The following is a 27743-nucleotide window of genomic DNA, read 5'->3' on the forward strand; positions in this document are numbered from 1 at the left end:
TGTCTACTCCCACCCTTTGTTTAAAAAAAAAAAAAAGGAATCTGTGCAAGGGCAGCAGGTGTTCATCAGTTCAGTATGCTCCTGGCTCATTTCATTTACTGTATCACAGCAAATGAAAGCTCAGGCAGTCCAGCCCCATTTTGCAGAAATTAAACAGGAAGGGCTGACTTTAATTGCTTTGCAAGACTGCTGTTACTGAATGACTTGCATAGATGGGTTTGAAATTTATTGGCAAGCAGCATGATTGTCAGAGCTTAATCTCCAGTTAACAGTTCCCTCCGACTCTGTTCTGCATTCAGCGGGGCCCCCTTTGCTCAGATGGAAATGCACAGAAACCACCCCCTTCTCTCAGTCTTTTCTAAGCAAAAAATATCCCCAGTGCCAAGCCTATTTCAATATAATAGAAGTGGCATTAAAAATCACTACACTCATTTAACCTAACACATTGTGTGCTTGTCTGTCTGTTCAGAATGAATTTTCAGTCACTTTTTACTCTGTTTGGGATAAGAGAAGAGAACTGAAGCCCGTATGTTCATGCAGTCACAGAGAAGATATGAGGCTGCTGGAAAAAAGGTAACAAGCAGGGAAATATTTTGGAGAAATCACAATGCACCTCTGCAAATATACCACAGAAATGACACACCCAAGGATGGAAATCAGAACCCAGAACATTCCACTGCAGCTCAATGTTCTGCCTATACATTAGATAAATTGTTCTTTTTTTTTATTTTCTAATTTTAGTATCATTAATCTACAATTATATGAAGTCATTATGTTTACTAGACTCCCCCCTTCACCAAGTCCCCCCCACATAACCCTTCAGAGTCACTGTCCATCAATGGAGTAAGATGCTATAAAATCACAACATGTCTTCTCTGTGTATTGCACAGCCCTCCCCGTGCCTCACCCACACTGTACATGTTAATCATAATGCCCCCTTTCTTTTCTCCTGCCCTTATCCTTCCCTTTCCACCTGTCCTCCCCAGTCCCTTTCCCTTTGGTAACTGTTAGTCCATTCTTGGGTTCTGTGATTCTGCTGCTGTTTTGTTCCTTCAGTTTTCTTTTGTTCTTATACTCCACATATGAGTGAAATCATTCGGTACTTATCTTTCTCTGCCTGGCTTATTTCACTGAACATAATACCCTCTAGCTCCATCCATGTTGTTACAAATGATAGGATCTGTTTTTTTCTTATAGCTGAGTAATATTCCATTGTGTATATGTACCACATATTCTTTATCCATTCATCTACTGATGGACATTTAGGTTGCTTCCATATCTTAGCTATTGCAAATAGTGCAGCAATAAACATAGGGGTGCATCTGTCTTTTTCAAACTGGAGTGCTTCATTCTTAGGGTAAATTCCGAGAAGTGGAATTCCTGGGTCAAACTGTATTTCTATTTTGAGCATTTTGGGGAACCTCCATACTGCTTTCCACAATAGTTGAAATAATTTACATCCCCACCAGCAGTGTAGGAGGGTTCCCCTATCTCCAGAAACTCCTAACATTTGTTGTTGTTTGTCTTTTGGATGGCATCCATCCTTACTGGTGTGAGATGATATCTCATTGTGGTTTTAATTTGCATTCTCTGATGACAAGTGATGTGGAGCATCTTTTCATATGTCTGTTGGCCATCTGAATTTCTTCTTTAGAGAACTGTTTATTCAGATCCTCTGCCCATTTTTGAATTGGATTATATGCTTTTTGTTTGTTGAAGTATGTGAGCTCTTTATATATTTTGGATGTCAATCGTTTATCAGATCTGTCATTTATGAATATATTCTCCCTTACTATAGGATACCTTTTTGTTCTATTGATGGTGTCCTTTGCTGTACAGAAGCTTTTCAGCTTGATATAGTCCCACTTGTTCACTTTTGCTTTTATTTCCCTTGCCTGGGGAGATATGTTCAAGAAGAGGTCACTCATGTTTATGACTAAGAGATTTTTGCCTATGTTTTTTTCTAAGAGTTTTATGGTTTCATGACTTACATTCAAATCTTTGATCCATTTCAAATTTACTTTTGTGTATGGAGTTAGACAGTGATTCAGTTTAATTCTCTTACATGTAGCTGTCCAGTTTTGCCAGCACCATCTGTTGAATAGACTGTCATTTCCCCATTGTATGTCCATGACCCCTTTATTGAATATTAGCTGACCATATATGTTTGGATTAATGTTTGGAGTCTCTATTCTGTTCCATTGGTCTGTGGCTCTGTTCTTGTGCCAGTATCAAATTGTCTTTATTACTGTGGCTTTGCAGTAGAGCTTGAAGTTGGGGAGTGAGATCCCCCCCCCCACTTTATTCTTCCTTCTCAGGATTGCTTTAGCTATTTGGGGACTTTGGTGTTTCCATATGAATTTTTGAACTATTTCTTCCAGTTCATTGAAGAATGCTGTTGGTAATTTGATAGGGCTTGCATCAAATCTGTATATTGCTTTGGGCAGGATGGCCATTTTGATGATATTAATTATTCCTAGCCAGGAGCATGGGATGAGTTTCTATTTGTTAGTGAGCTCTATTTCTCTTAAGAGTGTCTTACAGTTTTCAGGGTATAGGTCTTTCACTTCCTTGGTTAGGTTTATTCCTAGGTATGTTATTCTTTTTGATGCTTTTCTGAATGGAATTGTCTTACTGATTTCTCTTTCTATTAGTTTATTGTTAGTGTATAGGAAAGCCACAGATTTCTGTGTGTTAGTTTTGTAGCCTGCAACTTTGCTGAATTCTGATATTAGCTCTAGTAGTTTTGGAGTGGAGTCTTTAGGGTTTTTTATGTACAATATCATGTCATCTGCAAATAGTGACAGTTTAACTTCTTCTCTACCAATCTGGATTCCTTGTATTTCTTTGTTTTGTCTGATTGCCATGGCTAGGACCTCCAGTACTATGTTGAATAACAGTGGGGAGAGTGGGCATCCCTGTCTTGTTCCCAATTGCAGAGGAAAAGCTTTCAGCTTCTCTCTGTTCAGTATGATGTTGGCTAGGGGTTTACCATATATGGCCTTTGTTATGTTGAGGTACTTGCCCTCTATACCCATTTGCTGAGAGTTTTTATCATGAATGGATGTTGAATTTTGTTGAATGCTTTTTCAGAATCTATGGAGATGATCATGTGGTTTTTGTCTTTCTTTTTGTTGATGTGGTGGATGATGTTGATGGATTTTCGAATGTTATACCATCCTTGCATCCCTGGGATGAATCCCACTTGGTCATAGTGTATGATCCTTTTGATGTATTTTTGAATTCGGTTTGCTAATATTTTGTTGAGTATTTTTGCATGTATGTTCAACAGGGATATTGGTCTGTAGTTTTCTTTTTTGGTGGGGTCTTTGCCTGGTTTTGGTATTAGGGTGATGTTGGCTTCATAGAATGAGTTTGGGAGTATTCCCTCCTCTTCTATTTTTTGGAAAACTTTAAGGAGAATGGGTATTATGTCTTCTCTGTATGTCTGTGAGAATTCCGAGGTTAATCCGTCTGGCACAGGGGTTTTGTTCTTTGGTAGTTTTTTGATTACCACTTCAATTTTGTTGCTGGTAATTGGTCTGTTTAGATTTTCTGTTTCTTTGTGGGTCAGTCCTGGAAGGTTGTATTTTTCTAGGAAGTTGTCCATTTCTCCTAGGTTTTTCAGCTTGTTTGCATATAGGTTTTCATAGTATTCTCTAATTATTCTTTGTATTTCTGTGGGGTCTGTGGTGATATTTCCTTTCTTGTTTCTGATTCTGTTGATGTGTGTTGACTCTCTTTTCCTCTTAATAAGTCTGGCTAGAGGCTTATCTATTTTGTTTATTTTCTCGAAGAACCAGCTCTTGGTTTCATTGATTTTTCCTATTGTTTTATTCTTCTCAATTCTATTTATTTCTTCTCTGATCTTTATTATGTCCCTCCTTCTGCTGACCTTAGGCCTCATTTGTTCTTCTTTTTCCAGTTTCGATAATTGAGACATTAGAACATTCATTTGGGATTGTTCTTCCTTCTTTAAATATGCCTAGATAGCTATATACTTTCCTCTTAAGACTGCTTTTGCTGTATCCCACAGTAGTTGGGGCTTTGTGTTGTTGTTGTCTTTTGATTCCATATATTGCTGGATCTCCATTTTAATTTGGTCATTGATTCATTGATTATTTAGGAGCGTGTTGTTAAGCCTCCTTGTGTTTGAGAGCCTTTTTGTTTTCTTTGTACTGTTTATTTCTAGTTTTATGCCTTTGTCATCTGAAAAGTTGGTTGGTAGGATTTCAATGTTTTGGAATTTACTGAGGCTCTTTTTGTGGCCTAGTATGTGGTCTATTCTGGAGAATGTTCCATGTGCACTTGAGAAGAATGTATATCCTGTTGCTTTTGGATGTAGAGTTCTATACATGTCTAGTAGGTCCATCTGTTCTAGTGTGTTGTTCAGTGCCTCTGTGTCCTTACTTATTTTCTGTCTGGTAGATCTGTCCTTTGGAGTGAGTGGTGTGTTGAAGTCTCCCAAAATCAATGTATTGCATTCTATTTCCTCCTTTAATTCTTTTAGTAATTGTTTCACATATGTTGGAGCTCCTGTATTGGGTGCATATATATTTATAATGGTTATATCCTCTTGTTGGACTGAGCCCTATATCATTATGTAATGTCCTTCTTTAAATTTTTTACTTTCTTTATTTTGAAGTCTATTTTGTCTGATACTAGTATTGCAAGACCTGCTTTTTTCTCTCTGTTGTTTGCATGAAATATCTTTTTCCATCTCTTGACTTTAAGTGTGTGCATGTCTTTGAGTTTGAGGTGAGTCTCTTGTAAGCAGCATATGGATGGGTCTTGCTTTTTTATCCATTCTATTACTCTCTGTCTTTTGATTGGTGCATTCAGTCTGTTTACATTTAGGGTAATTATTGAAAGGTATGTACTTATTGCCATTGCAGGCTTTAAGTTTGTGGTTACCAAAGGTTCAAGGTTAGCTTGTATACTATCTTACTGTCTAACTTAACTTGTTTATTGAGCTATTATAAACACGGTCTGATGATTCTTTATTTCTCTCCCTTCTTATTCCTCCTCCTCCATTCTTCATATGTTGGGTGTTTAGTTCTGTGTTCTTTTTAGGAGTGCTCCCATCTAGAGAAGTCCCTGTAAGATGCCCTGTACAGGTGGTTTGTGGGAGGCAAATTCCCTCAACTTTTGCTTGTCTGGGAATTGTTTAATCCCTCCCTCATATTTAAATGATTATCGTGCTGGATACAGTACTCTTGGTTCGAGGCCCTTCTGTTTCATTGCATTAAGTATATCATGCCTTTCTTTTCTGGCCTGTAAGGTTTCTGTTGAGAAGTCTGATGATAGCCTGATGGGTTTTCCTTTGTAGGTGACCTTTCTTTTCTCTCTGGCTGCCTTTAATACTCTGTCCTTGTCTTTGATCTTTGCCATTTTAATTATTATGTGTCTTGGTGTTGCCCTCCTTGGATCCCTTGTCATGGGAGTTCTATGTACCTCTGTGGTCTGAGAGGCCATTTCCTCCCCTAGTTTGGGGAAGTTTACAGCAATTATTTCTTCAAAGACACTTTCTATCCCTTTTTCTCTCTATTCTTCTTCTGGTACCCCTATAATGCGGATATTGTTCCATTTCAAGTGGTCACACAGTTCTCTTAATATTCTTTTATTCTTGGAGATCCTTTTATCTCTCTCTGTATCAGCTTCTCTGAGTTCCTGTTCTCTGTTTTCTAGTTCATTAATGGTCTCTTGCATCTCATCCATTCTGCTTTGAAGTCCTTCCAGAGATTGTTTTATTTCTGTATTCTCCCTTCTTAGTTCTTGCATATTTCTCTGCAAGTCCATCAGCATGGTTATGACTTTTGTTTTGAATTCTTTTTTGGGAACATTGGTTAGCTCTGTCTCCCCAGGTTCCTTCTCAGGGGAAGATGTAGAAGATGTCGAGAATGTGTGGGTTAGTCTTGTCTGGATCAAAATTTTTTGCCTTTTCATGTTGATAGGTGCAGTTGTATGCTATTGATTCATCTGCTACTGGGAAAGCCAAGACTTTTACCACTTGCTCCTGGCCTTTATTTACTGGGACAACTGCGACCCCTAGTGGCTTGTGTTGGGTCATTGCGTGTAGACTGGGTCTGTATCTTGCCCAGCCGGTATGGAGGAAGCTCCCTTGCTGTGGGCATGGCCAGCCTCAGGCCACTGCTCTGCTATGGCGGCACCCCAGAGTGGAAATGGACAGGGGGGGGCTGTTTGACTGTTTACCTCCATGAGGGGTCTCAGAGCTGTTTCCCAGGGGGTTAGTATACCTGGAGTTTCCTGGAATTTCCAGCTGCTGGACTGTGACCCAGGATGCTTCTGTCCAGCTATGGGGTCCCTGCCCCTTTAATACTTTCAAAAAGCACTCGCTTTTCTTTGGCACCAGCTTCAGGACCAGCTCACAGGTCTTACTGTCCTGCTTCCCTAGTTTTCAGCACCCCACGCATGCACTGTGTCTTTGCTCTGGTGCAGATGGCTAGGGTTGGGTGTTTAGCAGTCCTGGGCTCCCTCTCCCTCCCCGCTCCTACTGCTCTCCTCCCACTGGGAGCTGGGGTGAGGGGCCTCGGGTCCCGCCAGGTGTGGCTTGTATCTTACCCCTTTCACCAGGCTATGGGTTCTTGCAGATGTGGATGTAGTCTGGCTGTTCTCCTGTGTCTTCTGGTCTCTCTTTTAGGGATAGTTGTATTTGTTGTATTCTCAAAAATATATATGTTTTTGGGAGGAGATTCCCACTGTCCTACTCACGCCACCATCCTGGCTCCACCTCATCTACTCATATTATTTCCAGGAGTATTATTTGCATTGTTGTTTGTAGCTGTAGTTTATTACTTTTGTGGAATCGTCCAGGGAATTACTATACCCTTCTTTAGCCATTATATTTTCAATGCATTTGAGCTTTTTTTAAGTTTTTGCCAGTTCAAACAGTACCTCTATGAATATATGTGTGCTGCAACATGTATAACTGAGATTTGTTGAATTCATACATGCTAAAAATGGAGTTTCTGTGTGCCAAATTATATGTGATGGTCAACATCAGTATACTGCTAAACTATTTTCCAAAGTGATTATATCAACAACTTTTAAAAGTTCTTATTGATCACATTTGGATATTTTTTGATTTATCATTTATTTTTGTCATCAAATGCCAGCTATGGGTTGATTTTGCTTTCCTGCATGTCCTTCACAAATTTCACATCCAATGTACATATAATCCTATCCAAGCAAAAGTAAATCCCGCAAAATAATGGCAAACTAGGTACTACAGTCGGCTTTTGAGCCCATTATTCACGTATTTCTACCTCATGCCCTATCACACAGAGGCATGTAGTCATCAGATCTTCAGCTGAATCACTTCTTCAGAGATAGCATTTTGTTGGTTTCAGATATGCTTTTTCAGGGAGCAGTGCTTGTGCTGAAAGTAGAAACAGATTTTTCAGATAGTTTTTAGAAAGAGAAGTGAATATGGAGTTTCCTTTTTTCTACTGTCTTTAACAAAAAGTTGAAAAAATATTTTTATATAAAAAATATAAAGCACAGAGATTCCAATTAAATCTTAAACCCAAGAAATTAATAGGATCCATAAATGTGTACTAAAATTACATTATTTAAAAAATACATATTTACAGAACACTTAATATACATGGCAAACTTGGTCATTTTCTGAGGGTGTAAATTTTAGATAAAAATAGTCCTGTTAGAAGTTTAATTATAGAAGATGATCATTGAACTATATCTCATGAGGGTATCCTACTATAGAGAAAAAGGGATATTCACCAGAAGTGCAAATAACTTTTATCTAATGTGGCTCATATGGGTTTTTCCTTTCCATATGCTAGGAAAGGATAAAGTGAGATCATTTTTAATTGCAGCATTATATAATCCCACCTTCTATTACCAGGAAAATTTTTAAACACAAATTTATCTTCTCATGAGATTTCCTATTTTCCCAGAATTTTTCTCAGGCTAAGAGTTATTTGTATTAAATTTATTTATTAATTTATTACAGAAGGTTATATAGCCTTCAGGTATAGGCAGTTATGTTCATACTCCTCTTATTCTAGTCCTACACCATATATAAACTTGTATTCCAAGTTGCATGCTTAGGATCAGCACCGATTAAAAAAGGGTATTTCACTTGAATTAATTTTTCTTATTGATGAACCTCTTATTTCGTTGGATTTCAGGATTTTTCTACAGTTTCACAGACACACACACACACCACACATACCACACACAAACACACACATACAACATTAACATCAGGATTGTTGGAACCAAGATATAGTGACCTGATCTTGCATTATTCTGTAGAGATGAAGTCATCTTGAATAATAGTGGTGAACAAGAGAAAGATTGTGATCCAAGTACGAAAATCTTTAAAAATAAACGTAAGAACAGGATAAAGAATCTTTATTTGTATTTCATAAGAGTAAAGAAAAATACCCTAAAGTCCAGTGATGAGGATTTGGAAGAACGTTAATTTCAACAAGGTCCTAGAAGAAAGCAGAATGATGTTCAACTCAAGCAAAGCAGTGCTTTAAAGAGAGACAGGCAAAAATTTATTCTTGTATGTTTACTATCAAATGTGTGATGCATGCACCATTGGCAGGAACAAGTAAACCAGGTTATCTACTATCAAAAACAAAATGGAAATTGCTCAGAAAATTAAAAATAGAATTACATATAATCTACTAGCTCCACCTCTAGGTAAATCCAAAATAATTGAAAGTAAGTTCTTAAAGAGCCATCAGAAATCTCATGTTAATGGAAACATTATTCATAATAACCAAAAGTGGAAGCAACCGAAACATCCAAAAACAAATACATAACCAACACATTGTCTATCCTCAAAATGGAATTTATTCAGTCTTAAAAAGGAAGGAAATACTGACAAATGCTACAACATGGATGAAACATATAAAATAAGCCAGTCACAAAAATACATGTACTATTTATTCCACTTATGTGAAGTATAAAGAATAGTCAAATTAATAAAAACAGGAAGTAGAATGGTGGTTGCCAGGAGCTGGGGAGGGGAAGAAACAGGAAGTTATGTTTAATGGGTTTCATATCCCAGAGATTGGTTGTACAAAAATGTGAATATGCTTAACAATAAGGGACTGTAAATTTTAATAACACTGAACTGTACATTTAAAATGTTAAATTTTATGTAGTGTGTATTTTACTGCAATTAAAATGATTTTTAAATGGAAGATCCAAAAAAAAAATGTGAATAGTGGAACATATTGAAAAAATGGCATTGGAGACGATATATGGGGAGAATGAGATCCAGACAGGAAGGCTGAAAATAATGGGATGAAAATAGGGAAGCTATTGGTACAAATATTCCTAAATTGTGGATGGTGTCTGTGAGACCAGACAGAAAAGAGAGGAATGGATTCTGGCCTCAAAATTTCTGAGTTGTAGTTGGTGAAAATTTCTTGATTGGTCTTGGCATAGCTCTCCAAATAGCTATGATGTTGTGACCTGCTTCAGCCCTTGTAGTATAAAACTGGCACTGATGTGTGAGCTCAAATCTTTTAGGCCTTGATTTTTCATTCTAACCAATATTTGTATCTGATTAGAAGTGTTCAATTATGTAAAACTGGGGACTTGTAATGTTAGTAATGTTAAAAGCGAAAAACAAAAGTTTGTGTAAAATCATCAGTTTTTATCATAATTTATATTTTTCCTTACCCTTTGTTCTTATAAGTTCGTACCCTCTTAGATTTTTACATCTATTTTGAATGCAATGACACTTCTTACCTTTTTTATATTACCATTACAACATTCAGTTATGTTTTATGATTTAATGACACTTCTTCTGCTTTATTCTCTTAGGGCATAGTTCTATTTTTATGCTTTATTTTGTAGAATTAAATGATTGAATTTTAGGTGTTTGAATTCCATTGTTCAAATAAAACATGATTTATGGAGTATATGTCTGGGAATAAAAAGACTGGGTAAATTATATGTCTTAAAGAAATGTATTTGAGTCTCAGTTTCACAATAAACTTGTTCAATGAATATATAATACTATATCCAATAATCTGGGCATAGTTTTTTCGAATTAAAATAGAAACAGTGATACTTAACTCTGAAGTTAGTTATAATATGTAAATGAGATATATACAAAACATATTTAGGAAAGCCTCAAAAGAGTTATGAGGATAATGAAAAAAATAGATTTGGGGTATTTTTTTTGTTGTTGGTTTCTTAGAGTCAAGAACCTAGTCTCTATTCAAATTTTAGAATATTTGAAACATACTTAGAATTGCATAAAACTAAGGGTATAGTTTAAGTTATTCTAAAGCATATGTGACTAGAACCCAAAAAATTCTCTGATTCTTCTTCTCAACTACAAATGCTTCAAACTTTGCTTAGAGATAATAATTATCCTGGCTTTTGCTTATCACTCCCATAAAATGGGAGAAAATGACATATCTGATAAAGGATTGCTTCTCAAAATATACATGGAACTCTTAAAACTCAACAATAAGAAAACAAATAATAGATTAAAAAGGCCAGAGACCTGAATAGACACCTCACCAAAGAAGACAGAGAGATAAAAAATAAGCATATGAAAAGACACTCCTCATCACTTGTCATCCAAAAAATGCAAATTAAACCAATGAGATATCTCTGCATCCTGGAACTCTGACAACACCAATTGCTATTGATGATGTGGACCTATGACTGATTGCTAGTGGGAATGCTAAATGGTTACACCCACTTTGGAACATAGTTTAGTGGTTTCTTACAAAACTAAACATACTCTTAGAGTACAATCCAGCAAACAGGCTCTTTGGTATTTACTCAAAAGAAATGAAAACTTACGTCCACACAAAACCTGCAAATGGATATTTATAACAGTTTTATTTATAATTTACAACAAGCTGGAAGCAACCAAGCTGTCCTTCATTAGTGAATAGAAAAACTGTGGCACATCCTATTAGCACCAAAAGGAAATGAACGACATGGCATGAAATTCATGGAGGAACTGCAAATGCATTTTCCTAACTGAAAGAAGCCAATCTGAAATGGTTACATGCTCTATGATTCCAAATAAATTACATTCTAGAAAAGGCAAAACTATGGAGATGGTAAGAAGATGTCAGAACCCATAGAATGACCACCAAGAATGAGCCCTAGGGCAAACTATAGACTTTGGGTGATTAGATGTGTCAATGTAGGTTCATCTTTTGTAACAAATAAACCACTTTTTTGGAGGTCATTAATAATGAGTTAAAATATGCATGTGTGGCCAAGGAGTATATGGAAATACTCTGTACCTTCCTCTCAATTTTGCTGTGAACCTAAAAATGCACTAAAAAAGAAAAAGCACAAATATTTTTTTTAATTTTAAAAAGCGATTGAAACCAACTTACATTCTTACTACAGTATCTAAAATTACCCATTTCTATACATACTAACCAATAATTTGTTTTTAAAACTTTTAAATTTAGATAATTAAGAAGGTTTTTCCAGTGGGGGTTATGTCATTTTGGTTTTAGTTTGTATTTTCATAATAATTATTGATTATGAACAGCTTTTTAAATGTCTCTTTGGCTTTTATATTCCCTTGTTTATAAAGTTCCTTTTTAATGTTTTTACCATGTTCTTCTGTTGCCTTTCTAATTGTTTTGTAGGAATTCAATATATTTTAGAAAATACACCTCTACTTAGTTATTTTATTAGTTAGAGGAAGTATTTTTCTCCCTTTCTATTGTTGATATTCTCATTGTCTTAATGGCATCTTTGGATGAAATTAAATCTTTAATTTGAATGTTAGCCACTTTACAAGTTATTTTTTATTTATGATTACTGATTTTGTATAAAGATAACTCTTCTTATAACTAAGTCATGAATATACTGTCTTATATTATTTATAAAATGTTATTGTATTTACTTCACATTTAGCTCTGTAATCCACCCAAAACTGGTGACTGTGTGTAGTTTGAACTTGGATTCTGTTTCACTCCCCATCATATCAGCACACAGTTCTCCCACGATCATTTTTGAAGCACTTATTTTTCTGATTGCTTTGCTGAATTATGTGTCCCCTGCAATTTGTATATTGAAACTAATCCTCAAGATAATGGTACTTTTAGGTGGGGCTTTGTGAAGGTGATTAGATCACGAGGGCAGAGACCTCACAAGAGGGGTTAGTGTTCTATAAGGACTTCTTAGTTCTATAAGAGCTTCTTAGGACCTTCTGTGGCCTTCCCACCATTTGAGGACACAGCTATAGACAGCCATCTGTGAACCATAAAGTGGGCTCTCAGCAGACACTGAATCTGCTATGACCTTTATCTCAGACTTTCCAGTCTCCAGAACTGTGAAAAATAAATGTTTGTCGTTTAAGATACCCAGACCATGGCACATATACATATATATTACATCTCACAGACAGAATAAGACAGGCATACAGAAAAAAAAGATTAGTGATTGCTATAAGTAGGGAAATGATTGATTAGAAATGGACCTACAAGAAAACTTTCAATTTCTTTCTTCACTTCTACAATTTGCAGAGTATAGGTTTTTCGCATCCTTGGTTAAACTTATTCCTAAGTATTTATAATATTTTTGATACAAATGTAAATAGGAGTGTTTCACAATTACTCTTCCCACTAGTTTGTTACTAGTGTATAGATATGCAATAAAGTTCTGTATATTGATTCTGTGTCCTGCATCTCTACTGAATTAACTGGTTCTAATAGTTTTTGGTAGAAACTTTGGGGAGTTTTGTATACAGTATTATGTCTTCTGCAGATACAATTTTACTTCTTCTTTTCCAATTTGGATGCCTTTTATTTCTTTTCTTGCTTAATTGCTGTGGCTAGGATTTCAATACTATGTTGAATAAACGTGGTTAGAGTGAGCATCTTTCTCTTGTTCCTGATCTTAGAAGATAACTTTTTGGCTTTTCATTGTTCAGTATGTTAGCTACAGTTTGTCATATATGGCCTTTATTATGTTGAGGTATCTTTCCTCTATACCTCTGTACTCACTTTTTTGAGAGTTTTTATTATAAACGGGTGTTGAATTTCATTAAAATGCTTTTTTTTGCATCTGAGATGATCATGTGGTTTTACCCTTTTTTCAAATTAATGTGGTGTATCACACTGAGTTGCAGATATTGAACCATCCTATATTCCTGAAATAAACCCATTTAATCATGGTGTCATATTTGTATTGTATCATTGAATTTGATTGGCTAATATTTTTTGAGAATTTTTGCATCTATGTTCCCCAGGTATATTGGCCTATAATTTTCTTTTTTTTTGTAGTGTCCTTATCTGGTATAGGTATCAGAATACTGCTTGTCTCATAGGATGAATTTGTAAGCATTCCTTACAGTTTATAAAATTCACCTGTGAAGCTTGTCTGGTCCTAGACTTTTGTTTGTTGGAAGTTTTTTGATTACTTTTTCAATATATACCAGTAATTGGTCTACAGAGATTTTTTTATTTCTTCCTGACTTATTCTTGGAAGACTGTATGTTTGTAGGAATTTGTCTGTTTCTTCTTGATTGCACAATTTTTTGGCATATAATTGTTCATCATAGTCTCTTATGATCTTTTGTATTTTTGTGGTATCAATGGTAACTTCTCTTTCATTTTTGATTTTGAGTCCTTTTTTCTTGATGAGTCTAGCTGAAGGTTTATCAATTTTATTTATCTTTCAAGGAACCAGCTCTTCATTCCCATGATATTTTCTATTATGTTTTTAGTGTCTATTTCATTTGTTTCTTCTCTGATCTTTATAGTTTCTTCCTTCTACTTCCCAATAGGCTTTGTTTGTCTTTCTTGTTCTAGTTCCCGGAAGTATAAGGTTAGATTGTTTTATTGGAGATTGTTCTTGCTTCTTCATGTGAGCTTGTATCACAATAAAATTTCCTCTTAAATCTGCTTGTGCTTTTACCATAGGTTTTCAAATGTAGTGTTTTCATTTTCATCTGTCTCAAGGTGTCTTTTTAAATTTCCTCTTTGATTTCTTGTTGTCCCATGGTTTTTGAGTAACATATTGTTTAGTTTGCACATGTTTGTGTTTTTTCCAGTTTTCTTAGTAATGGATTTCTAGTTTCATAGTGTTGTATTCAGAAAAAATGCTTGATATAATTTCAGTCTTCTTACATTTACTGAGACTTCTTTTGAGGTATAGCATGTGATCTACTCTGGATAATGTTCCATCTGCATTTGAGAAGAAATGTGTATACTGCTTTTTGGATGGAATGTTCTGTATGTACCTATTACATCCATCTGGCCTAATATGGCACTTAAGGCCAATGTTTCATTATTAATTTTTTGTCTGGATGATCTGTAAAATAATGTAAGTTGGGTGTTAAAATCCCCTACTATTACTGTATTACTGTCAATTTCTCCCTTTGTGTCGTTAACATTTGCATTATATATTTAGGTGCTCTTAATTTGGGTGTAATCTTCCTGTTGGAAAAATCCCTTTATCATTTCATAATGCCTTTGTCTCTTGTTCCAGCCTTTGTTTTAAAGTCTATTTTGTCTGATGTAAGTTATCACTATTTCAACTTTCTCTTCATTTCTATTTGCATGGGTATCTTTTCTGACCCTTCGTGTTCAGTCTGTGTGTGTCTTTAGATTTGAAATGAGCCTCTTATAGGCAGCATATATGGGTCTTATTTTTTAAATCCATTCATCCATCCTATGTCTTTTAATTTGAATATTTAGTCCAGTGACATTTAAAGTAATTTTTGATAAGTATGTATTTATGGCCATTTTGCTAATTGTTTTCTAGTTGTGTTTATTGTTTCTCTGTAACATTCTTATTATTTTTCTTTGTTCTCTTGTGATCTGACAGCTTTCTTTAGTGTTAGTTTCAATTCCTTTCTATTAATTTTTCATCTATTATAGGTTTCATTTTTGGTTACAGTGAGATTCATGAATAACAACCTATGTATGTAGCAGTCTATTTTAAGTTGATGGCTGCTTATGATTGAATGCATTCTAAAAGCATTATGTATCTATTCCCCCTCTCCCCATGTTTTATGTTTTATGTCTGATATATGAGATGTCATATTTTATTTTCTGTATTACTTAACTAATTATTATAGATATAGTGAATTTTACTATTTTTGTCTTTTAACTTTCCTAGAAGCTTTATAAGTGGTTAATCCAGTACTTTTAGTATTTATTTGCTTTTACCAGTGAGATTTTTTCTTTAATTTTTTAATTTCTAATTATAGACTTTTCTTTTCAGTGTAAAGTAGTCCCTTCATATTTCTCGTAAGTCCAGTTTAGTGGTGATTAACTATTTTAGCTTTAGCTTGTCTGGGAAACTGTTTATCTCCCTTCAGTTCTAAATAATAACCTTGTCAGGTAGAGTACTCTTGTTTATATGTTTTTTTTTAATTTTTGGCACTCTGAATATATCCTGACACTTTCTTTCTTTTAGTCAGAAAAGTTTCTACTAAAATTTCAGCTCATAGTCTTATATATAACTAGTCTCTTTCTCTAGCTGTTTTTAATACTCTCTATCTTTAATTTTTATATTTTACTTACAATATGTCTTGGTGTGGTTTTCTTTATGTTCATCTTGTTTGGGTCTTTCTGGACCCAGATGTCTGTTTCCTCAAGCTAGGCACATTTTCAACCATTATATTTTCAAATAAGTTTTCTGCACCTTTCTCTTTCTCTTCTCCTGGGATCCTGAAAATGTGAATGTTAGTATGCTTGTCATGGTCCCAAAGATCCCTTAAACTATCCTTATTTTAAGTCTTTTTGTTTGTTTGTTTGCTGTTCATTTTGGTGATTTCTACTCCTTTGTCTTCCAGATTGCTGATCTGTTGTTCTTCTGCATCATGCAATCTGATGTTTATTCCCTACAGTATATTTTTCATGTCTGTTATTATATTGATTCAGCTTTAATTAGTACTTATATTTTTTATTTCATTGTTTAAGATTTCATTGTATTCATACATTCTTCTCTCAAGTTCAGTAAGCTTATTTTTTCACTATTACTTTGAATTTCTTATTGGGTATATTGCTTATTTCTGTTTTGCAGTTCTTTCTTTGAGGTTTTGTCTTGTTCTTTCATTTGTAATATATTTATCTATCCCCACATTTTGCATAATTCTCTGTTTCTATGTATTAGGTAGTTCAGCTGTTTCCAGTCTTGACGGGGTGACTTATGTAGGTAATGTCCTGTGGGGCCCAGTAGTGCAACCCCTTCTGGCAACCAAAGCCAGGTGTGTCCCCGTGTGGGCTATCCCCACCTGCACAATTATGGTGAGGCTGCAACTGCTGCTGTGCTCTGATCAGCAGGCTGGACCCTGGCCTGTCTGGCAGTGAGGCCCAGCTGGAGTTACTGTGGGCACACTGTTGGTGGGTTTGCTGGGGTTTTCCCCTAGCATGGGTGGCTTTGAGGCCTGGCTGCAGCTTCTATCAGTGTAGTGGTAGTTGGGGTTAATGTACTGTGGGCTGCAAGTTCTGGCTAATGTGCGTGGTTGTTTTGGGCTTTCAACAGAGCACACCCACAGGTCTTACCAGTCTAGAGGGAGAATTTCAAAATGGTACCTATCAGTGCTGGGATCAGCATGGCAGAACAAGAGAGCAAAACTGGTTGCTTCCAGGGTCTCAGAGAGAGGCCCAGTGGCTTCCTGCCTGACTGGCAAAGTGCTCCAAGGTTAGTAAGTGGGTCTCCTTTGCTTGTGTTCTATGTGTTCTTTAATCCAGTATTTTAGCACTGATTTCCAGGTTGAGTGCATCAGCAAATACCCCCTTAAGGCTGGGTTTTCCTTTTCCTAAAGTTCCATGTAGTTTTCCTGGACATACTCCCTATTGGCTTTCAAATCCAGGTGTTTTGGGACATAGTCTCTCCTATTCATGACCTAAGGGTTTGGGTGCTCCAAGTGGTGCTTGAATCATTCCCTCCTTAGGGAAGAGTTCCGTACCTTTTAGATTCCTCCTACTGTGGAATACTATGCCTGGGGTGTGTTTCCTCCTTAGTAAGATGATGTTTGCCTCTTCTGCTTGTTCCCTTGCTGTCCCTTGTTGTGGAGGCTTCATTTATCCCCTTTTTAGGTCCACTTCAGAGGCAAGTTTTCCATATGTAGTTGTATATTTATTGTGTCCGTGGGAGGAGATGAGCTCAGGATCTTGCTATACCTTCATCTTGAACCTTCCTTATATATTCTATTATTATAGTTCTGTGCTCTATTTTCTTTAGCTAGCCAGTGGATCAAGATAATCAGTACTTGCCTTTTGCTAGAAAAATCTGTGATATGCTTGAATTGCTATGCACCAAAATTTTACTGAAGCACTTTCCTATTCCTTACATATCCACAGTCATAAACAGAAAATTAAACTTCCCTGGGAATCTACCTTTATCCAATAAATAGGTGAATGACTTTGGCTCTGTTATAAAGATGACTTAAAACTTAATTGTGATTTCATCTATCTACATAACATTCTAGTTTAGAAAAAAACATAACATTTCCAAAAAGTTACAATTTTGTTAAACCTAGTGCTTTAATAATGATAATTTGCCCCCAAACAATAAATTCTTCACTTGTGAGATTAATAGTCATTTGCTACTCTCCTGCATTGTTTACTAAGACACAATTAAGGAATATTCCTTGTTTCGCTGGCCACCACTGACTCTCTCCTTTCCTCAAATAATCATACTTCTGTATGACTTAACTGTATGATGGTAATAACCAGTATCTTACCTGGGACCAAAATCTGAATGGAAATGCTGTGATTTAACATTAGCTTTTTAACACTTCCTCCTCTGGAACTTCTTAATTATCATCAAAAATTCAGGGTTCATTTTGACCCATAGTTTCCCCATCTCAGAAAAAGTGAATACTAGATAATTTGTTTCCAGAAGGAAAAAATAAAGGCCTTAATTTGAAATTTGAAACAATAAAATTTAAGATGAACTCTGGGTAACTTATTTCTATTTTCAAACCACTTTATTTCATGCTTTCCAGGAAGCATGAAGAGTAGAAAAAGTCAAGCATGTTATGATTCACAGATTGACAGGGTAGATGCACAATGTCAGTAAGCTCATAAAAATTCTCACCCAAGGAGTTTGTGAGACCAAGAGGCATTATTTCAAAACAAAGAAGCACTAGACATAATATCAGCTTCTCAAGGTAGTTTATTTTAGAAGAATAATGTTTTAGTTATATCCCTCCAGACATCTGAGATTTTTATTAAGATTATTAATATCTAGGAAACAGACAAAAATCATGAAGATTTGATATTTGGATTCTAACCCTGTATGGGATTCTGTCAGCTTTTTGGATTGGGACTAGGATCTATATGTAGTCTTGGTTAATTGGGAACATCTTGACCCCTTATTCAAATAGACTAAAAACACTTACCATAAACCTTCTCTTAGTATTTATCTGCATTTCAGTGTTCAAATGTGTTATCTCCAGAGTTTCAAATGCTATTTAGTATCTATTGTCCATCTAAATCTTCCAACATAGAAATATTCAACAAAAACAAATAAAATCTGATGTATACACTGGCTGGAATAACCACCACTGAAACCCTGATGTGTATTCAATCTCTTTAAACCAAGGTGATAACTGGACTTATCCATTTCCCAGTCTAATTCCACCTTAGGCTAAAGATGACTATAAAATAGAGCTGAGAATTGAGTTGTTAACGTGACTTATATAAGAATATAGATTACCTATTTCAACATGACTTGTATTTTCTAGGAAACTTTTGTATGAGAAAGATAAGATTGTAAACCAATAAATAACTTCATTTTTAAAGGAAATTATCTGATAGATTTCTCAGATACAGTAGTCTATTCACTTAGAACACCTGTCAACTACTTAGCAGCTCAAGCGTGCTTATCAAGAATCACTTTTAAAAAATGGTCACTTCATTGTGTCCACCAATCCTAAAAAAGTTTCTAAAATATATCACAAACTTTGCCCAATCCTAATGTTGCCCACCTTGAAACTTTAACCCATAAGGCCTCAAATTGAATGACCTTGTAAATTTTATGCTGCTTTCTTCCCCTTGTCAAGATGTCAAGGTAGTGTGTTCCCTTACTGAAGTAAGTCCTAATAAACTTAGCTTTACTTTATCAACTGGTTTTCTGGTGATATTTTGGGTGAGTTCAATGATTTTAAGCCATAAGAGATATGTGGATACAGTAGGAAACAGGAAATCATTAAATATATGAATTCTAATAACCTTTTGTGTCTATTACCTTCCTAAACCTCAATTTTCTCATTTTTAAAGTGAGAGTCAGTACAATTTTTTTCTTTTCATTACATTTCAAGCTACCTATTACTAGTGACAAAAAATTTTCATGATGAGACAAATGCATCTGAATTTATGAGTGATTTCTACCTAACATTTAATGTTTTTTCTATATCAATCATTTCAGTACCAAGATTTATATATATGTATATATACACAGTCTAGGTACCTTCTCTACCTATAGATACAATACACCTATTATTTATTAGGGCTGATGTTTCCCATCACATTTCCATTTCATATTTAAGTGGGTTTTATGTTTATGGTCCACTGTTTAGTTTCTAATCATGATATTTAGAGGGTTTATGTAGTGCTTTCTGCATTCTCGGTATGAGTACAACAGAAGGCTCTTAAGGTAAACAAATATGGATGATTTATTTCCTTAACCACCCACTCCCCAAGGGAAAAAAAGTATTTTGCATTTGAAAAAACTCAAAACACTTTTTAAAAAAATAACGGAATTTGACCTCGCATGCAGGCAACAATACTGACTGGTGCAACTTGCACTGAGTCTCTCCAGGCAGTCAGACCTTGAGGAACACTCTGGGCCTCCTGCTGTCCTCTGGTCTTGTGGGTACTGGGGACTTCTCAGCAGCACAGATAAAGTCTGTTTTGCTGGAAAGACTCTGTGAAAATGCCTTTTAAGTGTTTCTCCCTGGAGACTCAGGCTTCATTCTTCTGTTCTTCAGGCAATAAAAAATTTGAATATGAACTTTTTATCACTTTCTGTTTGGGAATAATTTTCTTGAATATGTAAATATTGGCAAAAAATTGTCATTATCCTATCTAAACTATAATTACTTTGTCAATCAATTGAAACAGTAAGCATCTTCTATTGTTCATTATGCAAACATAATTATTATGGGTGATTTGGGGGGAGATAAAGGAAGTATAAAACAGAAACCTAACTAAGAGGTATCCACCAAGTTAGAAATAATAGGGATTAAAAAACTAAACAGTTTAAAAAAGTCATATAAGTAGAAACAAGAATAGAATATGACATTTGAAGACATATGATAGATTGAAAGGTAGAGAAACTGCAGAATTGTGAATTACATCGGTCAGTGAGACTTCATAAAGAATGTGTGGTACAAAGATTAGGTAGACTTTAAATAGACAAAGGAGAAAAGTACAGGCAGAGATAACAGGATGTGCAGAGTCACAGTTGTGAGTATAGTGAAGGTACCTTTATGTGCAGTGGATAAGGAAAATTCACTGTACTTGGTGATATGGGAAAAATTAACATAAAAATGGACACATTCGTTTTTTTTCATTAGAGTAAAATAGTGATTTTGTTAAGTTCAAAAACTCTTAGTTTTACATTTCAGTTGACCCTTGAGCAACATGGAAGTTGAGGAGCACCAAACCCCACACCCCTACAGTTGAAAATCCACATATAATTTTTGAATCCCCAAAAACAAGCCTACTCTTGACTCAAAGCATTACCAATAACATAAACAGTCTATTAACAAATATCTTGTACATTATATGTATCCTATACTGTATTCATACAGTAAAATAAGCTGGAGAAAAGAAAATAGTTTTTTCAGATTGTCACAAATCTCCGAAATATTTCCAATGTGTTTATTGAAAAAAATTTGAGTATAAGTGGACCTGCACAGTTCAAATCCATGTTGTTAGAGAGTCAATTGTATTTATTATGGCTTTTCTGTAGATGAATTTTAACATCAAATACTTTTTTATTATAAAATTAATAAATGTTTATTAGGATAAAATCAAATAATATAGACATATATAAAACAGAAAACATGGCTTCCTTTATCTCACTGAACAAATATACCTACTGTTAATCCTTTGGGATATAGTATGCTAATATGATAGATTTTTCTACACAGACTAGATTCTATATGTGGCTTTTGTTGCTGTAAACAGTAAATGTGTTCTGAATTACCCTTTTTAACCACACTTTGGTATGAGTTCTTCCAGTTTTTGCATTTAAACACACACATACCTACTAAATGGCATCATATTCTTGATTTTTCTTTATTCACAATGTATGTAGACCTTTTTCTTACTTCACATCAGATGCGAGTTGTTTAACTATAAGATTGCCAACGTTTTAAAACAATTTTCTACTGTGAAAATTTAGTTGTTTTCCAATATTTCAATATTATTTGTGATGCAACTTTAGGCAGTATGTTTGCAAACTTGTGTGAATAGTTCTATGAAATTAAGTCCTAGAAATAGACTAGCAAATTTAATGGTTACAAACACTTTAAACTTTGACTCCTGTGAACAATATATGAGGGTACCTGTTTCTACTCTTTGAGGAATACCGTGTAGCATTATTGTCTTTAATGCATGCTAGTTAATTATTTGTTACTTTTTTTGTATATTTATTATAGAAAAGTAACCACTTTAAATGTTTAACATGAATTAACTTATATAATGATAATAAAAGCCCTAAGGTAGGTCATCTTTGTTCAGATGAGGAAACGGAGGCTCAGGAACAGTAATGATTGACCAATTCAGAAAGACAGTACATGTCAGAACATGAATTCTAGCCCAGCCTGTCTCCACAGCCTTCTTCTGAACTACAATTACATTATGCTAACATGAAAACATATTTTAAAGAAAAAAAGTAGATCACGAAGTTAAATAATATATCTAAATTCACATAGTGACGGTAGAACCTGAAATTTGCCTCTCTAATCAGAAGTGGATTAGTTAAGATTTAATTAAATTTTAATTAAATTTTAAAAACTACAGTCTATGTTTTAAAAATAACTGCATGGAATAAAAATCAACACCACCCATCAAGACTATTAAAAAGAAACCTACCCCAAAAGTCCTTAATAATGAACAAACCTAGGGACAATCTTTAACATTACAGTTATCCTGTAAATTTAACATAAAAAATCTACAACAGTAGAAGTTTATAAAAGCAGGTATACCACTTACGAATATTTAAATTATATTCTTATGGTTTTGGGCTAGCTTAGTTACCTCAATTATTCATAGATCTATTTCTGTGATCATGCTTTAAGAAGTGTGATACCAACATGTCACCACAGATTCATGCCCCAGGAAAATGTGCAAATGTGATTTTGAAAAATGCAAATAAGGCTCCACAATCCATGCCTAGCCATAAAGGAAGCTTGATTGTGCCTCTTTTATGCAACACTTTTGCTTGTTTTCTCTATAATGTTAGACAATATGTAAGTAGTTGAGAATTGGTACTTAGGCTTCTGAGGAAGTGAACATGTTAAAGAGCAGAAGGTGATATAAAAAAATAAGGCTGAGAAATTTGCCTCTCAAATAAGCATATGGTATGTATATATGTGTGTATATATATATATATATATATATATATACACAGCCATATATATAATCTACATTTATATAATATACATCTATGTGTATGAACATTCATAATGGGTTAGGAATAATTTGTTACTTTGTTTCTTAATTTTGAAGATACTACTATATTGGGTGTGCATTTCTAGATATTATCTTTTATATTCAACATATAATGATATATGTGTACATTTACATATAAACATAAATATATAAAAATATAAATTGTGAAGTAGTATATTGAGGGTACTTGGAAATGCAGTGTTGGTCTTTCATTTTTTGAGATCATTGTGTTCTCAGCATGAAACTTTTACATTTGTGAAAACATGGTAGGAAAATACTGACACACTTTAAAACTTAAAATGATAACATTGATTTCCTGAGTCTTATGCATTTTTATCTTTCTCCCATAAAAATTCCATAAATTTCAAAATACTGTATAAAGTAGAAAATAAGAACCCCACAATGTGAGGATTTATGATTGCTAATATTCTTGGCAAATTTCTCACAGCAATGTGTTGTACAACAATTAAGGTCAAACAACTATAGCATAATTATTTAACAGCTATTTATTGGAAACAAGGCTTTGATGAGCTTTCTACATTGCTTATTCATAATATAGTTTTATATGAATTACATTTATTCCTGCAACATATGTTTTTGTGAACTCATACATGATTTTCGACTTCTGCACAAAACCAGAGGATTGTTCATAGGGCCACAGGGATTGTTGACCGCTTCTCTCAGTGATCTGACTTAACCAAGGAAATGTACTTAAGCCATTATTCGTATTGTATGGCTATGAGATAATGATAGTCAAACTCATAGAGGTCTTTTTTAAAATTATGTTTATTTATTTAGTTATTCAGTCTCTAATTTTAGAAATCTTTCCAATTACCTAATATTTTACCCCAAAGACTAGAGAGCTGAGAATATTATACATTGTTTTTTTTTCACAAATTTTTATTCTGCTTTAATTAAAATTTAGTAAAAAGTTACAGGATGAAAACTGAGCCAACCTAACTCCCTGTCCCTGTATTAGTACTATGATTAAGTAAAAATGTCTTCACTCTCTCTGAGAAATACCTACTCCAAGGAGATAAAACCGAATCAGTGACACAGATCACTTACCAAGACTAATAGCTTGCTCATCAAGAACCATGTCAAGACCTTCTTTTTGTTGTATACACCAGTACAAAGCCTTTTAATTATCAATTCTTCACAATTTATTCAGTTCCTCATCTTGCAAAACCTGTTTTATTAATTTCCTTTTTCACGCATTTTGTGGCACATCTAAGGCTTGGTCACAGCTGGTTCTTGTTTCCTTACTGCAGGAAGATCTGATCATTTCAGCTATACCCAATTAAAAGGCTTTTCTGGTGATTTTGGGGAGCTCTCTTAGACCCTCCAGTTTCACCAATGTGAACACTTGCTGCATTTACTTTACCAATCTCTCTTTTGAATTTTTTGTCTGAACCCACTTGAGGTAAATTCCAGACATCATCCCCCTTTACACCTTCAGGCTTCAGTGTATATTTTCTAAGAACCAGAACAGTCTCTTCTATAATCAGAGCACATTTTTCAAAATTTAATATTCTGAAATATAGGAAAGTTAACATTATGAAATACTATGACTTAATATATACTCCATATTGTAGATCTGCCTAAAGCAAATATAAACCTGTGTCAGTATTATAGACAATGTAACAAAGGCCTATTAAATTAGAAGGCCCTGAATTTTCATCCTACTTATGAGCTAACAAATTAGCCTGCAGCTATGTATGTGTCTATGTCTAAATATAAACATGTATATGCATGTGGTATGTGTGTGTGTGTGTGGAGAGAATGCTGACTCTGAGTCAGAGACAGAGACATTTTATCACTAATTGTGAAGTCAGCAGCGAGAGCAATAGCTTGTATCGGTCCCCCTGGCCCCAGTATTGACAGCATAACATGACATGGGACAGACTCTACCTGCACATGAAGTGAGATATACTACAGGAGAGTGACTCCATATTAAGAAAACTTCTGGCTACATCCTTTCTTCTGGAGAGAGAGAAGCTTTATTATTATTCTAGAATCTATTTAGAGGAGAGGTCTATATCTTTACTTCCTAATGTAGTAAAGGACTAAATTGTCTGCCGAAAAAAAAAATAGCTTTTTAAAGTGACTGTATTACACCTCTTTCTAGCTATTTCTAAATGAATGCCTTACTTTGAGAAAAACAATGAATAACAGCTTTGGGTAGTTCAAAGTTTCTATATCCAAAAAATATAGGAATGGTCCTATGTTTAGAAAAGGGACTAAGAAGCTTGTCTTGATGAGGCATTTTTCTTGAACATGACTACATATACTTAGATTGTAAGCAAGGCCTTCTGGTCTGATAAAATTTATAGAGGGAATACCTTCTCCCTCTGCCTTGTACCACTCCTGAAGGAGGGAAAACTAAAGGCTTAGTTTCAATCTGAGCAAAAGGAATTATTAAACTACTACAAAATTTATAGGCCTGGATGACAAATACAATAGCAAGTTATTTTAATCAGCTTACTCAGTTCTCTAAACTTAGCTATGAATCAATGGAAATGAATCATGTGACAGTTTATTATTAAATTTATTTTTGAACATCTCAGTTGAAAAAAATGAAGGTTTCAACAAATGTAAGTAACAAGTTAATCCAACTATAACTCAGTAAGCTCAGTACTGATTCCTAGTAGCTGTAAGGTGTTTTCCCTTCATGTTAGAAAGAGTCCTCTTCATAATAAACATCCTAGGACCTCCTATATACATTCTAACTTAATGTAAATATTTCTTTTTTATTAGAAGGAAGTCAAATAATTAAACTGTAAATGTGAGCTATTTTTATAATGTCAATTCAATCAATGTTTAAATAAATTTAGGCTAGACTATAGGGAAATGAGGAAAGATATCCAAAAGTGAGAGGTGATTAAATATGAAGAGGTTAAGTGAAGAGACTTAAAAAAATAAAACTATTGGGTCCTTTCTTAGAAGATGAGAAAATATAAAGAAAGACTTGAAACCCTCACATAGTAAACTAGGAAAAAAAACACAGAGGCTTTAAAGCAACTGAACTTCTGCATGAACAGTGTCTTCGGTGGCCAGAGGCAGGTCAGCTTGAAAACTGAAATATAAAGGATTTATTTGAATTAGTAATACAGATAGAAAAGTATCTGAAGAAGGAAAAATGAATAGAGGAATACTATGAGTTAGGAGAAGGTGGGGTAGGGATCATGTGTGTGTGTGTGGGGGGGTGTATGTTGTATTCATTTCCTAGGATTACCATAACAAATGACCACAATTTAGATGTCTTTAAACAACAGAAATTTATTGTCTCTCAGTTCTGGAGGTTAGAAATCCAAAGTTAAGATGTCAGCAGGAACATGCTCCCTCTGAAACCTATATGAGAGAATCCTTCCTGGCCTCTTCATAATGAAATTTCTGATGCCTTACCACGTTCCTCAGCCTGAGTAGCTGCAGAATTTCAGTCTGTACCTCCTTCGTTATAGGACATTCTCCCCTCGTGTGTCTCTTCTTTGCTTGTAAGGAAACCAGCCATACAGGGCTCCCATTCTACTCAGTATGACTTATGTTACAGGCTGACTTTGTTCCTCTCAAGTTCTTCCACCCTCCAAAACAAAGAATTTAAAGGCAGAGACACAGTAGCAGAGCAGAGTGAGTTTTATTTGAATACACTCCAAAGGAGGAACAGGCCAGAGTCAAGGTAGACAAAGGCCTCTATTGTTAGGCGGGAAGCCCATATATTGCATTCTGGCTGGGAGGCACCCCTTTGCTTGACAGGGTGGGGTTATTTGATTGACAGGTCCACCTGCAGCCATCCCTCTCAGTGCGCATGTCCTTTTCCAGGATGAGGCGTGTATTGGGCTGACCTCAGTTTTGTTTGATAATACCCATGCTGGGAGCAGGTTTGGACCAATTTGGCCTGGTCCCAATAGGCAGAGAAGTTACCTTCCTAAAAAGCCCTTGTTGTCTTCACATGGGACCCTCTACCTGGGCAGAGTTTGGACAGTGTTTTTTCCTTGAGCCTCTTCTTTCCCTTCCCCAGCTGCTCATATCTATCTTTCTAACAATCTTAACTATTTATACCTCATACATTTTGAGGCACTGGGGATTAAGGCTTTAACTTATCTTTTTTGGAGACATAAATGAACCCATAACATATGGGAAACTAATAGCCTTGTTCTTCCACTTGCCACAGTCAAAGCATGCTCAGGGAAAGGTCTTGGTATTAGTAATCAGATATATGGATTTCGGAAAGTGTGTATCAATTTTCATTTTGAAAATGAGCTAATTCCAATTCTGATAATTTTGTCCTTTATTCTCAAATGCATTAATATACATTCAATTCAACATTATATATGGTATCAAAAAATGTATAACATTGTGGGTAAAATATCATTATTTCCAGAATCTCTCACCTGGCTTTAGTGCATCTCCATATCGACAGGTATTTCTAAAGGGTGGAAAGAAGTAGTTCATCTCCATATCAATAGGTAATTACTTGGGTGACTGAAGGCTTATATGAACCTGAGAGGTTGGGGGGTTGGGGATTCACTTGCTTCTGCCATGGCAGGAGAGAGAGAGATACCAGATGGCTTTTTTGTAAGCAATAAAAGGGTTTTAAACTTTACTTTTCCCTTTGACTGATTTCGCTTTCAGCTAGGTATTTTGCCCTAGGATTTCCTCTCCCCAGAGTTACATCTGGCTGTAGTTGGCAGGACCTCTGAACCTGAAATCTGTCTAAATGGGTGTGACCTTTGGGCGGGCTGCCCCTAGAGATGGTGGGGAGATGCCTGGAAACCCCCTGTGGAAGGTGGGGAGGCCGCAGTGGATTCAGTGGCAGAGGGTGAAGCTTCACCTGTTGTTATCTCCCCAGCTGTGGGGCTTCCAATTTGGGAGCCCCTAGGGGGGAATTGGTCTGTGGTAAAGCACCTCCTAGAGGGGTGGGGCCTTCACCAGAACTGGGAAAGGGTGGAGACACCAGAAGCTGCAAAATTAGCCCTCCGTGAGACAGAAGGCTGCTTAGAGGCCCTGAGTGGCCATGTAGCAGCTGCACTGTAGGGAAATCATTGTTATGTTGTGTACTGAGATGAGTAGACTGGCTTTCCTGACAACTCACCCTTCCCTCTGGCAGTG

At 35.3% G+C, this 27743-nt stretch overlaps 1 long non-coding RNA gene across 2 annotated transcripts in view; it reads left to right on the plus strand.

The window, feature by feature from the left end:
• Window positions 1–27743, plus strand: part of LOC108397328 (uncharacterized) — a 97781-nt gene that overhangs the window by 62207 nt on the left and 7831 nt on the right. For both annotated transcript variants that reach the window (XR_012132874.1, XR_012132875.1), the window contains exon 3: window positions 470–573. This is a non-coding gene — a long non-coding RNA (uncharacterized lncRNA). The remainder of the gene's footprint in view (window positions 1–469; window positions 574–27743) is intronic.

Source organism: Manis javanica, chromosome 6 (genome assembly GCF_040802235.1).
Source record: "Manis javanica isolate MJ-LG chromosome 6, MJ_LKY, whole genome shotgun sequence".
NCBI lineage: Eukaryota > Metazoa > Chordata > Mammalia > Pholidota > Manidae > Manis > Manis javanica.